This window comes from Mustela nivalis, assembly GCF_964662115.1.
Source record: "Mustela nivalis genome assembly, chromosome: 14".
NCBI lineage: Eukaryota > Metazoa > Chordata > Mammalia > Carnivora > Mustelidae > Mustela > Mustela nivalis.
Window position 1 is genome coordinate 22,576,669 of NC_139033.1, and position 8,366 is coordinate 22,585,034.

General features: G+C 49.4%; 1 long non-coding RNA gene across 1 annotated transcript; it reads left to right on the plus strand.

Moving 5' to 3' along the window:
- The first annotated feature begins 4,339 nt into the window (after positions 1–4,339).
- LOC309847970 lies at positions 4,340–7,916 on the plus strand. The gene is made up of 3 exons (XR_014302749.1): positions 4,340–4,527; positions 6,252–6,451; positions 7,507–7,916. It is a non-coding gene; the product is annotated as an uncharacterized lncRNA (long non-coding RNA).
- The last annotated feature ends 450 nt before the right edge of the window (positions 7,917–8,366 follow it).

Sequence of the window (8,366 nt, forward strand, 5' to 3'; positions counted from 1 at the left end):
TCTCCCTCACTTGTGAGATAATATTCAAAGCTTTTTGCTTAGAATTCAGGGTCACATATTGACTCATATTAATATACCAGAATTAACACTGAGTTCTGACAATTTTTAAGCCCTGATGTCTAGTATTAAGAAGAGCTGCCTCATTTAATGCTGTGGAGAGTGTCTCCTATTTCTACATCTTTGTAAAAATAATTTAGTGAATCTTGGTAAAAGTAACTTCATGAGTCTTTGATTCCCTAAAGCTGCTTCTTTTTAAATACAGTAGTTTGAAAACATTAAGGAACTGCACTCCTTGATGGTCATGTATTGTGTTATTTTCACTGCGGACAGAGTTTGTTTCTGCTGTTTGTAACCCTAGAGGCCACTCCAGTTCTTCTTTAGTCAGAGGTGACTTGCAGAAGCATCCCGAAGGTCCAGACGGGTGGATGGCGTGGCCACGGAGCACAGTTCACAGGATGTGGAAACAGGGCTTCTGTGCTCTGAGCAGTGCCGCAGAACCAGCGGGAAGGGCTGGGCTAAATCAGCATTAGGCACCAAACCTGATTATTATTTATGATAAAGAGAAATTAAATGCTGGAGGGAGCTGGCATGTGGGGTGCACAGGTTTTATGACCTCCCTGATTTCTGCTCCCAGGCTCCCTTCCCTGTAACCAGGTAATCTAGGCACTTACTTTCGAACATAGCTAACCCATGTTAGATTTTCTGGCCTGGACGACTTCTCCTCTCTTCTACATGCCTTTCATAGCTGTCAGGGCTGATCCTCGTTCCACCTCCTCCCTGCAGCAGACCTTGATACTGTCACAGGCTGCTGGTGCTGAATGGAGCCAGGGGTCAATTTACCGCAGTGGGTGGTCAGTCCTTGCTGGGGATGTGGAAGGAAGAGTGTGCACTTGGACCTTATCATCAGGGGGAGGGCAGCTTTTCCGTGGAGAATATTCCTGTCTTATCCAATGCTGGTGGGAATGAAAAATGGAGCAGCCGTGGTGGGATCCCCCTGACAGCCCCTCCCTCAGCAAGTAAAACGTGGAGTTACCCTCTGACCCGGCGATTCCACCCACAGTCTTACACACCAGAGAGTGGAAAATGGGGACTCAAACAGGTGAACAAACATCTGTGTCCAGGGGGGCAGGATTCCAGACAGAGCACAAGAGCCCAAAAGTGGGAACAATGACCCAAGTATCCTTCAACAACAGATGCCAGCCGGATAAAATGTGCCCTAGTTATACCATGGAGTATTACTCTGCCCTAAAAAGGAATGAAGGGCCAACACCTGCTACAAGGGGTGAACCTTGAAACATTGTTTCAAGTAAAAGAAGCTGGAAACAAAAAATTACATATAGTACAATTCCATTCATATGAAATATACAGAGAGGGTAAATCCACATAGATTCGTGGTAGTTTAATAGATTAGTGGTTTCCAGCGGGCTGGCGGGGAAAGGAGTATTGGGAAGTAACTCCTTTATCCAAATAAGGGTGCTTTTCCGCACTCACAGGTTCTGGGCGTTAGGACACAGCGTGTCTCATCAGAAGCCACCGCTCAGCCCCTTGCAGGTGGTAACTGCGCCTCAGAACATGTCTGTCCTTCCACCTGGGCCTCCTTGGGCTGCAGAGGCTGACAGCCCCCCTCAGAAGGGAAGTGTTCCCCAGCCCCTTGGGAAAACCCACCCTCCGAGGATGAATCAGGAAATTAGTCTGTTTCCAAACAAGTTCATCAGTGTCTTTTTTCTGAAACCACATTTGGGTTTTAGCTGCTCCCCGTGCTTTCCAGATGTAAACTGCTGCATTTACAACCTGGCAATAACTCTGGAGTCCAGGGGACCTACACAGGATATGAACGGAGTCCAGAGACAGCAGGTGCCTTGTGACCGTCGCTGGGGGTCCACTCTGATGCCACCTCTGCTGGGAGGGCTCTCTGACAGCCAGAGGGCAGGGGTCCCAGGGTTTTGAGGAGGAACAGCTGTTACCAGAGGAGACCACGTCCATGGGGAAGTCCACTCCACCGGGAAGTCCTCCCCACGGGGAATTCACGCGCATGCGCACAGGTGCTCTCTTGTGGGATGTGACGGTCCTGTGTGTCGGGAGCCCAGGGTCCATATGGAGGCAATCTGAGAAGTGCATGAAGTATGACTTCAGCTTCCATTCGTTCCACCTTCCAGATTCTCCTTTGCGTTTCCTTTGCCACATCCGATTCTCCGGAACCATCCCAAGTCCGTGCCTGCTCAGCCCAGGACTTCGCGCGCGCCCGCCCAGCGCTGACCGCTTCCCTTCGTCGGGTCTCGGGATCCCGAGGCCTCCCCACCAAGGGCCTCCTTCCCTGCTCCCAGAGCGGGGACAGGCGGGGCCTTCGGCCTTGCGTCCCTCCACCTCGGTCCTTCCGCTGACCGAAGGCGGACTGGGTGCGGGAGGACTTCGGCCGTTCGCAGCCTTCGGGAGCCTCGGAGGCCGGCGCGCCCGGGGCCTCCCTCGCGCCCGCGCTGCCCGCTGCGGTCACCGCCTCCCGCGGCTGGAGGCCCCGGCTCGCTCCGGTCGTCCGGGCCCGCGAACCTCTCCCACCCCAGCCCTCTCCGGCTGTGATTTAGGGCTGACGCCGCTAACGTCCGACGGGGCCATCCTGGAAATGAATGAGGGGTTCGGAGCGCAGCTCCAAGATTTCCCTGGGCGGCGCCGAGAGGGGCGGATTGGCTGGAAGCCGAGGGCCCCGCTCTGTGTCCTTCGGGGAAGAACATCTCTGACACTCTCCACGACCCCCCTAAAAGTCTAGGTGTCTCAGAAGTACCGTGAAATATTTCCGAGATTGCCGGGACTGCGAGCTGCACGGTCGGAGAAGGGGGGCCGGATCTCTGCCCACCCCCGGGATCAGGTAGCCTCGGCCACGCGGGCCTTCCAGGGCAGAAATTAAACATCCGCCAACAGCTGTTCAGGGAAAATTGGTTTCTAGTTGGATTTCTTTTTCTTTTAATGCGGATGCTCTGGGGCTGACCCGGCTTCTCCTGGGGATGGGGCTCTGCTAGGAGCGCGGGCCGGGGGGGACTGGGGCGCCCCGCTAGCCCTCCGCCCCGGGCAGCCGCCGCCGCTGGGTGCCCAAGCTCGGCTTGGCCGCGGCCGGTATTTCATTTACATGCTTGTGTTTAAAAAGGTAGCGATTCTGAGTGATGGAAACATGTGCCGGCTGTTCCCTGAGCTCCCGGTCTAATATCCAGGAGATTGTGCTATCGGGAATGAATCAGGTGCCCGAGTGCTGACCAAATGCTTGAACACACGGTCCCGTATTTACAGTACACTATCTCATTTTTAATAGAACTTGTCCGGGAAAGGATTCCAAACAAGCTTCAATCGCGGGCCCCCGAGAAGCCCTGTGGGGATTCATATTCCAAACAGGTCTATAATTTCAGGTCTCGGTGCAATTTCACTAAGTTCCCTGCTGTGCCCTTCTCCGGCTCTCTCTGCCACATCCCATCACGACCCTCCTGTCTCCTTCAGGCAGCTTTGCGGGTCCACATCGGGGCAATTCCTCCTGCAGTGGGAGCAGAGTCCCCGCGAAGGATCCCCCAGTCTCTCCAGCAGTCTCTTCCGGCTCGCAGTTCGCCTAAAAATCCCCCTAAGAAGTGGGGATGGGCACACTTCTCTTTCCTGACACCACCTAACAATTTAAGATATCTTTTATCTTTTTTCTCCCTAGAGATGGCATTTTTTTTTTTTTTAATTTGTCAGGAGTGGTGAGACTCTTAAGACGGTGAGAATTTCCAGCTTGCAGACCGTAAATCTTTTCTAACGTCATGATAATAATAATGAGGGCGCTGGCTCTAATAATGACAGCCTTTTTATGTTGGAAAATGCATAAAAATAAAGATAAACAGGGAGTGGGGAATGAAAACACGGTGAAGATCAGGGACAAGGCTCTGAGAACTCCCTGATAAAATGGAGCGATTTACAAAACATTTATGGGGGCTTTTAAGAACTGAGAATTTGTCAAGTGTTGTGAAGCAGCGAGCAGCGGGCGATGGAGGGAATGTCTTCAGAGAAAAGTGCCGTGATGCTCGCCAGAAATCCGTGCAGGAGTTATTCCGAACGCTTTTCCCTCTCAGCAACATGAATGCAGATTTGGAACCTCTTTCTCTTTCGGAGTGAGCAGGGTAATTTAACGAGCTGTTTAGAATTATCAAATGTCTTTGAGATTTCCAAATATTCTATTCCTGAAAATAGCGCATGAAGTGGCTCAGGTATCATTCTCTCCTCCCCCAGGCACTGTCCCTACTGTGCTATTATCTGCCACGTGATTTACTTCGGCTCTCCTCTGCCCGACAGACAGCGTCGGAACGATGCGGGGATGCGGCCAGCACACTAACGCCCCACACTTCCTTGAGACACAGGGCGGTCATCACTCCCCCGAGTTCCTCCGGAGGAAGATGATGTATGCAATTTGGACCCTGTGACTAACCAGGGGTCTCTCCACCCAGCAGTCAGAGAGAACCACATTTGCAGTTTTTCTGAGATTTGTCAGCATGGGAACGACTCAATCCAGGGAAGGTAACGGGTGTGCAAATGGAAAGCGGAGCCTGGGAATGGGAGGCTGCGTGGTTCCCTTTATTCCCGTGCCTGTGGGGCTCACTCTGTAATTCAAGCAGACGTTTGTGGGGCAGGGGCTGCTCTGACCAGCCTTTGGCCCAGGGCCACCCTGTTGCACAATTCCAAGGCTGCCTTTTGCATCATGCTGCACTGGAATCAAGCCCCCTGGGGAGGTCACCCCGCCCCGCGGCATCCCAACCGCCCAGCCGCAAATCCACTCTGAATCAAAAAAATCATTAGAGGCCCGGAAAAGTCTGCTCTGGTTCGATTTTCGGTCTGCACTTTGCACATGATTTGGTGTTGTATGTGCACACGTGATTTGGACTGCAGGTTGCGATGACCTACAGGGGACTCCTGTCGGGGGCCTGTCTAGGACTACGCACAACACTGCTCTGCTTTCTCCTTTCTTTCCTCTCTGGTTGTCTTATGGAAACAGAGGCTTCATCGGAGAGAAGCAGTTTGAGGTCTGCGTTGTTCTTCTAGGGACATTATTGTCACACTGTCACTGTTATTGTATAAGAAAATGTCGATTGGGGACAAGCTCTGTAGCTATTTCAGAAGTCCTTTCAAGAGGTCTCCCTTACATCGATTCTTAATCCCTCAAGATCTACAAGATTATCTCTCATTATTAAAAGTGCTCCAGCCTCATCCTGCCTTGACACGGCAGGTCCCTGGGGTCTGAGTGGCCACTTGTCCTGTCCTCTTGTCCAGGGTGTCAACCATTAATTGCTGCCAGGTCTCTAACTTAGCCCCACTGCCGATTCAGTGTCTCTGGATTACATCACACTGCGTCAAAAATTTAGAGTCAATTTTTGATTGAAGAAATGATTATTTAGGTGTTAATCTTTGGGGAGGACATTTTAATTTAACTGAGGCCTTCAGAAACTTTCCAGAGTGGTCCTCCAGTGTGGCTTGGGTCAGGCCGTGCAATGTGTATGCGCTGATTTTTCAGGGTCCCACAGTTCGAGAAGCTGACTCACGTTAACACATCTCACAGGAGACTGACATAGGAAACCAGAGTGCCAGTTCATTAATTTACAGCGAGTAATATAACTGTCAGGTAGACCAGATGTTCTCTTGGTCCTGACCGACACATTCTGTCCCCATAGGCAGACTGCTTGGGAAGTCAGACAATCAGAAGAGAGCCTGGGGAATGGGCAGTCAGAACAAGGTTTCATTATTCCAAACGCTTGGCTATATAATACCATTCACCTGTTCAACAGAGTGGGCCCTCGGTCCAGGGGACAGGTGACCCAGTCCCAAGATCATTGTTTGCACGATTTCTGCAAAACCTCACCTGTGTAACTGTTCTTTCCTGTGCTTCCATTTTGGACCTACTTCTTAACATGCCAAAAGTCCTCTGCCTCTCCCTTGGCAGTGTATTTACTAAGGGTGCTAGTAATTCTTGTAGACCATCAGAGCAATCTATCTCATTGATGGGGTTGTGTGTATTAGGCTCTGATTTCTCTGTGCTAGTTGTGTAGTTGAGTTCTTGGAAAGAAGCTTGGTTTGCAGGTTCTTGAAAAACACCACTGAGCTGGCTCCCTGGTACCCTGTCACCCATGTGGGTCCGTAGTTGACTCCTGTTCACGCCTTCTTCCTTTACCTACTTCTCGTAATTAACTTGTTCACTATTCCTATGACCACAGGCTTTGTTCAACCTTAAATGTTTCCTGTACCACCAGTTTCTCATGCATAACATCAGAGAGCTAGAAAAACTTTCCTGCTTGTCAGAGGGATCACATGGCAAATAAAGTGAAGCATAAGGGACCCCGACTTCTTCTGACATTGCTGTTGGACTTGATCTTCATTCGTGTCTCTGCTGAACCTCAGAGGGATATGGCCACTTGTGTTAAAATAACTTCATCCACAAACCCATTTCTGTGTAAGTACTGAAAACCTTGGGGGGGGGGCACCAAATCTCTCCATGCAGACACATTTGGCAGTCTTATCTTGATTTTGGTGGAAATGCCTTTAAGATGTGACATGGATGTCAAATGTGTCTCTTGTTTGCTAACACCCTAGCACACACAAATGTTATTTGGTTAAGAGAGAGTAGCCACAAAATATAAAAATATTTGCATAGTAAGTGTGTGTGTGTGTGTGTGTGTGTGTGATGCTTTAGTGAAGACCTATCAACCAGCATTAAACAGTCACCAACAATGTAAATCATTGTCAGCTTCATTCTCAGTAACTTATGAATTAGTTCTTCAGGCGTGGAGAAGAAAGGAGTTCAACTTTGATAAATACCTGGAAAGGCAGCTCTTCTCTTCGCTTCGATTTGATCCTTGCAGTGAAGACACACAGCCCTTCCCAGTGCGGGGAGGGAACGGTGGCGGATTCTGTCCCCTCCAAGGAATGGGTCTGGCAGGATGCCAGGGCTGCCGTGATAGTTGAATAAAAGACCTGGCCCTCCTTCCCCCCAAAGTCACTTTGGAAAGCTTTGCTGAACATTAACCCCGGCTCCGTCTTCCCCAGAGCATTGCCGGCAAGCCTGTTTTGGTCCATCTCACGTTCAGTGGGAGTCCACCCACGGCACCACTCACCTGAATACCAGCTTTCACAGAAATTATACCAGGACGTAAATAATTAGACATGCTAACAACCACGAAAAGTACTGACGAGGTTGTTCAGACCCCTAATTGGAAGCTGGAGCAAGAGCTGTTCCTCTATAATTAGCATATCACACTGTAACGCTAAACCAGCCTTCAGATACCTGGTTGCTTTCACCTTGCTGTCTGGATCCCGTCGCAGAATGGAAGGGAGCTCCTGGCCTGCCATGGGTGAACGGAATGTGTGGTGCAGTGCTTCCTGAGCATGATGTAGCTGCAACTCTCCTTAATTAAAAAGACAGCTGTTACCCTAAAAAAAGCACAATTCACTTAATGACAGATATTTTAAATGTGTATGCTAATTTCAGCTTTTGCGTTTCATCCCCAGGAAGCGTACACGCGGATGGGTTACCGCTGTAACGCGGTGTGTGAGATGAGCTTATTTCTGAGCGAGGGAGAGAGCGGGGTTGGGGAGCCCTTCTCCCAGGACCAGACATGTGCCCGGAGGGCCTGGGGCCAGTCCCGGAGAGCGTGACGGATCGCTTCGCTGCCATGGTACAGACCCGTTCGTCCAGGAACAGTTGTGTCCTCTTCTCCACCATGGAAAACCATCAAAGTCTTCTTTGACATCCATGACATGAAATAGTGAAAACAGTGCAGAAAGATGCTGTCTTGTACCTAATGACCTTGTGCCGAGAGGGGAACAGAAACAGCTCATTAGAGTGATTTAATGTGGTATTTTGTTAAAACTAAATCAAAATAACCTATGCAATGTGGCTGAGATGCATCCGAACTTGAAACACACAGGACTGTGTTTTATCTCTTTGTTTTCATTTTGCAGCTAAATGGAATTCTAAATTTGAAATACTACAAAACAAGATGCTTTCCAAATTTAAAAAAAATTTTTTTTTTCTAAACAGGCTCACAATCTTGAGATAGCTACAAATTGGGAAATAAACAAGATGTGTATTTGAAGCTGCAGCACAAAAAGAACGAAAAAGATAGAGAAAGAGAGGAAGGAAGGAAGGAAGGAAGTGGGAAAGAGAGAAAGAAAGAAAGAAAGGTTGGTTGAAAGAAAGAAAGAGAGAGAAAAAGGTACATATAAATATATGCATGACGTGGGGGTGAGGAGAGGAAGGTTATTTCAGAAATAATACCCAAAAAAGTAGTCCCGTAATTCTCACAAACTCAAATTAGCTGGGTCTTCGGCGAGGTTATCCGTGTTTTCTGTCGGAAGGAATTTCAGTG